Source organism: Crocodylus porosus, unplaced genomic scaffold (assembly GCF_001723895.1).
Source record: "Crocodylus porosus isolate Cpor-Errol unplaced genomic scaffold, CroPor_comp1, whole genome shotgun sequence".
Lineage (NCBI taxonomy): Eukaryota > Metazoa > Chordata > Crocodylia > Crocodylidae > Crocodylus > Crocodylus porosus.
The window spans coordinates 180,807,245-180,816,378 of record NW_017728886.1 but is presented as its reverse complement, the minus strand read 5'-3'; positions in this window follow the sequence as shown (position 1 = coordinate 180,816,378).

The window sequence follows — 9,134 nt, the reverse complement described above, 5'->3', positions numbered from 1 at the left end:
CTGGCACGGCCCCGGCCGGGCGCACGAGCCGCGGGTGCCCCGGGGCCAGAGCTCTCGGGCGGGCGGAGGGTGTGTCCGGAAAGGCAGCGCTCTGGGACTACGTCTCGGCCAGAAAAAAAGCCCCTTGGAGCGGGTGGGAGGGACGGCGGCGCCCGGGGCTTTGTTACCTGGGAGCAGGGTCCCCTACGCGGCATGACAGGTGTGGGGGGTCGCTCTTCCCGCTGGCAGGGCTGGGCAGGGCAGGGCACACCCAGATGTCATTGTGTCTTCGCTGCCATCCAGCTAGTATTCCCCTTGCCGCTGGGCCTCTACCTTTTCGGGGGGCTCGGCAGCATTCCCCAGGGCAGCAGGTCTTGAAATCAAGACAGCCAGGAGATGATGCGTCAGGACGGTCCACCTTTTAGAGCTGCTGTTTCAGGCCTGGCAGATGTTGGGTCATATTTGCTTTTCTTCAAAAAAAAGGGGAGGGCTAGTTAGTCATTTCTCATCATCTCCCCCCTCCCCCCCCCAGCCCTGCAAGTTAAGATTCAGATTTTGTTGTAAGGCTGTAAGACTGTGAGGCTTTTGCCTTGTGCCTGGGAGGGTAAAAATTAGCTGGGGGCTCTCTATGAGCTCAGGAAACTGTCTGTGCCCATACAATTGTAAGATCTGGGCCACAGTAAATACCTTCTTTTTTTTCAGAAGGTAGTGGTGTAAACCATTACCCATCTGTAGTAATTTCACTTGTATTCGGTAAACTAAAAATCAAGGGAAACTCTTGCTGGGTCAGAACAGGGCTTAGAGGCTGTAGGAGCGTTTCTGTGATGATGTAAGCCCTTCAGGGCTCCCATCTCTGACTTCCTGGTTCTCCGGCAGCCCCTGACACCACCTTCAGAAAACATGTGGCACATCATAGTGAACTGTGCACTTTTTCAGTGAGGTCCACTGCAACTGAGTGATGTAAGGACTTTTCCCCTTCTTCTGATACCTGCTTCAGTTTCAGCACAGGAGATGGGGTTGGGGGTCTGTCAAGTTAACCATTTTAGATTACAAAAAATAGCAATAATCTTCTGCTGCCCCAGAAAAAGCAGTCTCAAAATTCTGTATGTGTTTTGTCTTCCAGTTTTGAATAGAATAAAACTTCCAATAGGAGTCTTGTTTGACTTCAACAGTGCAAAGCAAATTAAGTAAACCTTGCAGTATTTCTTGTTAGAGGAAATGATTTTATGAATAAACCGGATGATTGTGTACAAGAATGAAATTTCAAAATTGGCCTTCTCTTTCTGAAATGCCTGACTAGTCTATGTTAGGAGCATCAGGAAAGAAGTAAAATTCTGGTTTTTTGTTTTTAATCAAGTAAGGATTATTAAGTACAGTGATAAGCAAGTGTTCCACACCTTTCCTGACGGTAAACAGCAGCTAAAATATAAACCACTACCATGGGATATTTTTGGCACGTATAAGATACTTTCAGAACTGAGACAGCAGCAGCTACAAATAGCTTATTTTGAATTCCTTTTTGACTATTGAACTTATGAATATAAAGCAGTATGTTGTACTACTTTGTACTTACTGGAGAGTTTGGTTGTAAGGACTGTCGGGGAGACTATGGCAGCTGGTTATCTTTTGCTTTCAAATTGGAAGGAACTATTGATCGCAGAACACACAATGATTAACCTGCTGTTCTACTGGTACTATTCATGTTTCTCTTGGTATAGAGCAGCACGATTTGATATTTTTGGATTTTATTTTAAGAGGTGGGCTGCTCAAAAAAAATCTTTTGGCATAATTCCTTTTGCATATTTTATTGCAGATGGAGCTGTATAAATGTTGACTGGTCATTTAGTCTCCAGATCAGACCATATTTTGTAACTACTATTTCATTAAAAGTGTACTTAGAATCCACTGACAGATGGTATGAGATAACACAGACTATATCTGGCTTTTCTCTTATAACATTGAATAATTTTATTAACAGAATAGTGCGAGTCAATCCCTGTTGACTTATCTAGTGTTTCCTCACCAGTTTGTCATTATTCAGAAGCCTTCAGTATTCTTACCCAAACTATTAGACTGTTTTAGACTCTTATCAGTCAGCTCCCAATATTAATGAGTCCTAATTTTTCAGGGCTCAAATAATCAACACTATTTTTGCAAGTGAAGGGACCTCAGCAGCTTCTGTAGAATCAATATTTAATTTAAAGCAGGGTTGTCCAACTTCTAAGACCACAGGGACTGCACCAGTGTAGACCACATGTTGCGAGGGCTGTGCCAGGTGCACTGCATAGACACTCCATCTTTCTCTCCCCCTGCCTTCCCCAACCACTGTACCATCTGGGCACTCCCCAACTGGTGCACTGTTCTGTGTGGGTGTGCATGCTCCCTGCAAGGCATTCCCTCCAACTGCTGCATGTGGTCCTGAACCTTCCCCCACCCCCACACTTGTGGCCCCAGTTTAGCAGTAGGCAAAATGGTGGATCCAGTTAGTGGCCAGACTCCATTTCCCAGTACCCCCTGCCTGCATGACTGGAGCCAGAGCTGTGATCTGCTGCCTGCATGTCCCTGCCTGGGGCATGCAGGCTGCAGATTGCAGCTCTGCCCTGGCTCTGGACCATGCAGTTATCACCATGAGATCCCAGCCCAGCCCTAGAGCAGCTCCTTGCCCTGCCACATGCCCTTCCAGCAGGGGTGGTGTTTGGGGGAGCTATAGCCATCCCAAAATTCCCCATAGCCCCCCATACCCACCCATCCCAGTGGCACCACTTGTGCTGCCTGCTCCACACAGGCCACCACATACACAGCCTTAGCTGAGCCCACCCCACTCCTGCCTGCAGCATGACCCACCCCTGCCAGGAAGAGGCCTGTGCTGCTGCTGGGGCTGGTCTCCATGGAAACCCTGGCCCTGCACTATGACAGTGTGGCTGCTGCTGGGGTCTCCATGGAAACCAGACCTAACCACGCAGACAAGGGCTGCTGGGAAATGGAGTCTGCTACCAGTTGAATCCAGCCCATGGGCCAGACTTTGCTTACCTAGATGCACCCTCAGCTCCAAGTGCTGCTGCACTGCCCCATCCCTGGGGTGAAAGCAGGAAGTGGCAGCTGGAGGAAGGAGCCTGAGTGAGAGCCAGGGAGCTATACATTCATGTGGCCCACAGGCCACCAGTTGGACAGTCTTGATGTGAAGAAAGACAGTCCCTGAGGGTAACATGACTGCCTTTGCCTTTGTTTATATTTTGGTTTATCTTCCTGAGTCTAAAGGAACCTCTCCTACCGCTACTGCAGCTACTGGTACATTTGATGAGCAGCGCTGAATAAACTAAGAGCCCAATCAGTTTCACAGCTGCGACTCAACACTGCATGTAGCAGTGAAATTTTCACAAATTGGGTTCTTTCCTGTTGCCAGTGTTTGGGAGAGCTATCAGCAATGCCATGGATACAAGCAGTAATACAATTTGTAAAGAGTAGAATCCAAAAGAAAAGGAGACTAGAAAAAGTAGAGTAGAAGAAACCTTTTTTTTTCTTTTTAACCTGTACCTCTTTGTAACTATCAGTGATCTGAATGAGGGGCAGAATACTGGGGTTGTACTCCTTGTGCTCCTACTGTTGTGACTGGGATATTCTAAAAGTTGAGGAAACAGAAAGCCTTTTTTCCCTTTTTTTTCCTTTCATAGGTTCTTCAGCATAACAGAAGCCAGTTATACCTCTGCTCTGTACTGAGGGGTGCTACTCTGGTAGACATTCTGGAAGCTTCTCTGTGGCAGGGAGCTGCCATCCCCTCTCCCGCAGTATTCTTGGAGTCCCTTTCTCCCTTCTGCCCCACAAGTCTTGAATATTTTTCTGACTAGAAGGTGTCTGTCAGACTTTCCAGCTTCTGATAACTGGCTAAGGAAATTGTCCATCTGGTGGAAACATTTCAGTCTTGGAGATGTGTTGTCACTTCAGACATGCCGTATTTTACAAAGTCTATTCACTACAAAACATAAGCTTTCTTCAGGTACCTTTTCTGCAATGCCGCTTAAATATAAGCCTATATATCGTATATACAGATATAAAGCCTATATACATCTCTCATCAGGGAGAGATGGGAAAATTGCAAAAAATTACTAATGACAGCTCCCTTTCTGAAACTGATTGAGGCTGCTGAGTTGTTTTTCTGGCTCCAAGAATTAGACACATTGACAGCCAAACCTGATTTTTGGATTCTTCCTTTGTCTTTAGATGAACTAATTCTCTATTGTCGTTTTACCTTTAATATCCAGATTAGGAGGCGTTGTTCTTCCTTTATCAGATCACTCTGTTAGTAATGTTACACCTCCGTCAAAGGGATATGCTGCGAATGAAAATGGCTTTCTGGTGGTTTTGTGTTTCTTTCTGCTAAGAGTTGCAAGTTTGTGAAGCAAAGTTCCCTTTTCCTTTCCCTGGTATTTTCTGTGTGTTTGGAGATGGTGGCCAACACTAGTCATCTAGACTGCTAGAATTCTTCAGTACAGGGTGGCTAAGATAAAGGCATCGAGTTGGGGAAACGAGGCTTTCATTCTTCCATGTTGGATACAAACTGCACTTCAGATCCTGAACAAGGAAAGCTCATGAAGAATGAGCTTTCTTGTACTCAGGGAGAATCATGCTGAAATAAATGTGTATGCATGGCTACAGGAGTCCACCTGCTCAGACCTCATTGACAGATCAGGTTAATGTGTTAGTTTTTGTGTCTTAGAATGAAAGTGTTTCAAACATGATTATTTTCTTAGTTGGTACGTTTTCTCATAGGTTGGATAAGGGCTTTAATGTTACCTTCCTGAGTGTTCAAGCAGTGGAGACGGTGGCCTTGAAGACGTGATAAAGTTCTCTTCCTTAGCTAGTATGGGTTTATTTGTCTTGTTTTATAGAATTGGTGACTGGCTAACACTAAAGCTTTGAAGTCCGTTCCTCTTCTCTGTTGCCATCTGGGACTGCATTCTGATGCTAAACATGTCTTCACAGGTGCTTCCTTTGAACCCATACACCATCCTAGAGGGATACAGAGGAAGCACCTGTGAAGACATTCAGCATCTGATTTCAGACCTTTAGATAAGGAGTGGACCCGGGAGTAAGGCAGAGGACTAGGCCTTAAAACCTGATATCTGTTCTTACGTTGATTTACCTAAGGTGAATCGGTTAAGTCCGGATTTTTTTTCAGAAGTTCTCTCTAAGAACATAAAACCTGCTATAATGCATTATAGCAATGGCCCATCTAGGCTGGTACCCTGTCTCTTGACAGTAGTTGTTGCTTTACAGCAGGGGTGTCAAATTCACTTCCTGCCCTAGGCCAGATCCGGACTGCTGGGTTCTTTGTGGGCTGGATCCAGCAACAGTAGCAGCCGTTTCAGCTTGTGGTGGTGGCTCCAGCTCCCACCATATGCCCCATGCCAGAGATGTAGCTTCTGCTGCCAATGTGTCATGGTTGGGGTGGGGGGGATGCAGTTCTGGCTTTGGCTCTGGCATAGAGTATATGGCAGTGACAGCTCTGGGTCCAGCATTGTGCACAGGGCATGTGGAGGTGACTACAACAGTGTGGGCTGCTGTGGAGCTGGTGCTATGGTGGTTGTGATAAGCAAAGCAGTGGAGGACTTCTGGGGCTGTCAGTCCTTGCTCACCCTTCTGTTGCTAATTGCCATGTCCACCAGGGCCCTGGATTTTGCAGCAGGCTTACTATATGCAGCCCCCTTTCCCCCTCCGCCCCCCCTCCCCTCGCCATGTCCTGCAGCAGTAGTCTGACTGACCGGATCCAAGCATCTCTGTAGGCCAGATTCAGCCTGTAGAGCGTATATTAGACGCCCATAAAGAATACTGTACAAGAAACCAGGCATATGTAAAGTGAGCCATTCCCTATTAGGTTCTCCCAGTTAGCAGCAGTCACCAGGTTAGTGAAATGTTAACCACATTTTATCCTATCTCAGGGGTGATACAAGCACAAATTCATTAATATTTGTAAGGAGGCTATTTACAACAGTGATTTATGCAATGTAAAAATCTAGATGGATTTCTCAACTTGAAATTATTATTATTAACTTTCTGTTAAAGGAGTTGATTGAGTTTCAAGTTATTTTGCTCTGTGACCCCTTCCTGTTTTTTCACTGTGACTACTCACTAAGCAGACTTGTCTTTAGGAAAGTTATACGTTTAACTGGAAGGGTGAAGATCTCTGAAATTGAGTGAAGAGGTGCCTCCCTTTAGTAAATGTTTTTTACCCTCTGAGGGCCAGGTGTATTTCTTAAGGGAGTTAAATGATTCCCATCTAGTGCCGAATAAAGTAGCCATCTTAGTGGTTTTATCTAACGTAATTCTAGGCTGAACATGACAGCCTGCCTGCTATTCAGGCTTTCCTAGGTACCTGCGTTTGGTCTTTGTGAAGCTGGATATTTGCTGGGCTTGCATAAGATGCTGGATAATAAAATCAGTTGTTACATTCAGCATATAAAAGAACAAATGTACCAGCAGGAAGTAAGTGTCACTAGATCCACTGCTTTCATTTAATGGAATATCTGAATTTCATACATATTAGCAGTACGAGTAAAAAACCTTTAGATCTAATTTTAGTAGATTGTGGTTCATTGATGAGTTTCTTATTGGAAAACCTGGTAATTCCTCTTAAAACCTGTAAGCTACCTCCTTTCAAATATCTTTACAAAACAAATTAGTATGATTGTTTTCAGCTCTTCCAAAGCAGTTGTACATAATCTGTTTTCCTAAATTTTATTTCTGCTTCTGTATTAAGGAGACAGTGCTTTTGTACTGTTCCCTACATTTGTTATGTAGCCATTTCTGCAACATTGGCATTTCTTCAGTGTATTCTCAAAGATACACATTCTCCCCTAAGCCATAGTTTTGGTTTTCGTTAAGAAGTGTAACTCAATTTTGGTATTTTAACAGAATACTTGAGGCAAATAAGTAGTGTAGTAGTCAAAGAAATTAAAGATTCTTAATCGCATTTATTTATTGGAAAAACAAGCTTGCAAAATCTATTTTACTCTTAAAACTTTAAAACATTTCAATTTTTTTATTTAGTATTTGCTACTGAGTGAGAAATTGAAAGTGAAACAAAAGAATTCAATCCAAGGTGAAATACAAAGTATATAGTATAAATATTAACAGCTTCACTCTGTTTTAAAAGCATAGTAACCTAAGGTTTTGGGACCATAAAGGTAAAAACCATATTTTTAAGATACTTTTTGAAAGGCACATGCAGATTTAAGTAATCTAAAACAACTGCAGCCAGTTTTTCTGTATCTCTAGTCTAGTGGTTCTCAACCTTGTTAGACTTGAGGGACCCCTTGGAAAATGCAAGTTCTTAGTGTTCACTGTTTTTTTTTTTTTTTTTTTTTTTTTATAGACAAAAAAAAATAATAGAGAGTTTCTGCTGCTGCAGAAAACAGGTAGAATATTTTTAACATTGTGAATTGCTATCTAAAAATCTCTGGATTAATTTTGTGAATAATGTTTGCACATCTAACAGTGTCAACATTACATAGTACTCTGCTGCATCACTGTGGTTGAGAGTCTACTCAAGTCTCTTCTTCCATTACCCAATTTTCCTGCAGAACAGTCAGCTACGTGTATGATTTTGTGGGAGAAAGGGCATGAGGGAGGAAATATAGAGATGTACAATGACAGAAAATACAGGCACAAATCAGCAACTGGCATCAAATTGGTTTATTACGAGTCTATTATCATCCACTGATACTGGGTATTGTTGTGAGCATTGCAGAAACAGTGCATTTAGCCTAGAAGGAAGGATGTGCTTTTGATGTTATCTAATGACCATCCCAGACTGACTGAAACAGTGGCCAGTTTCAACAGCATCTGTAGAAAAGATGTTACTTTGTTTACTTTTGATCGATAAGATAAAAATGGATTCCAAAAGAATCCTTTTTTGATTTTTCTCCTTCCTAAATTGAAAACTATAATTTTAAAAACTGTATTAGAAATGCATAGGTTTTCCTTGGTTTGAAAGTGTGTAGTGGCTGCCTTTGAATTAAATCCTTTTTGTCTTCTCATGACTACTTATTGTGTTGTGCGGATTCCAGAACTGTTCAGCTTTGTAATGTTTTTAACCCGTTCTGCTTGACCTGCTGTCTTTACCATAAGTTATTAATATAAGTATAAATTTGTGACTTGTAATAGCTTCTGTTCTTGCTCTTGCAATTCAGTCAGTAATATCAATGTGTGCTCATAGGTTTCTGTGTTAATTAGGTCCCTAGTCCTGCAAATACTTCTGTTAAGTGCTGAGTAGTCCCACTGAGTTTAAGCACATGTCAGTGGGACTAATTTGTGCCTAAATTTTAACCATGCATGCAGATCATTGCAGGACTGGAGCCTAAATTGGTAGTTTGCAGGCACTTACACTGAAGCCACTTTCATGGTCACATGGTTTCCTTTGTACATTAAGCAAGATAATAAAAATTGCAATTTTGTATAATTGACTTTTAATCTGAACAGGAATAGATTATACAATGCAAAAATTGTAAGACTTGATTATTTTTACTTCCTTAGGTTTTTTAATTCTCAGGTGGTATTGGAGTGTCTTGACTGCTAGTGTTGCACAAAAATCTGTCTTGGAGCTTCCTATTGCTAAGCAACATCTCCCCCACCCTCTGTTTGCAGACTTGTTACCATAGTGCCCCCTGTCAGTGCCAGCACAGTTGACTAACAACACTTTTCATTCTGAAGTGTTGTATGTTCAGTTTGATTCTGTTAAGTATTGTAACTTTCGTTTTAGATATCCTTCACGTATAAGGGGAGAAATTATCTCCATTTCCTTCTTCTGTTTGTAGGGAACAAGAGGGTGTGGCTTATTTTACAGGCTCTTCTAGCACTAAGAACTTCATTGACTCCCTTGGTGAGTGTCCATCCTTTTGAAGAATGACTTATTGGGTTGCTTGAGTTTTAATGCCCAGCCATGTACCATATTTACCTGAATCCAAGATGACTGAATTTAAGACAACCCCCCAATAGCTAGATTCTAGAAGTGGAAAATTTATAACTTTGAATAATTTTCCATGTTATAGAATCAAATTTTGCAGTATTTTTTTTTTTTTTTTAATTTGTTCTCCCTGCCACTGCCAGAGGGTATGTAGTGGCAGGGTGCAGGCAGTATGAGAATCAAATAGCCTGACCCT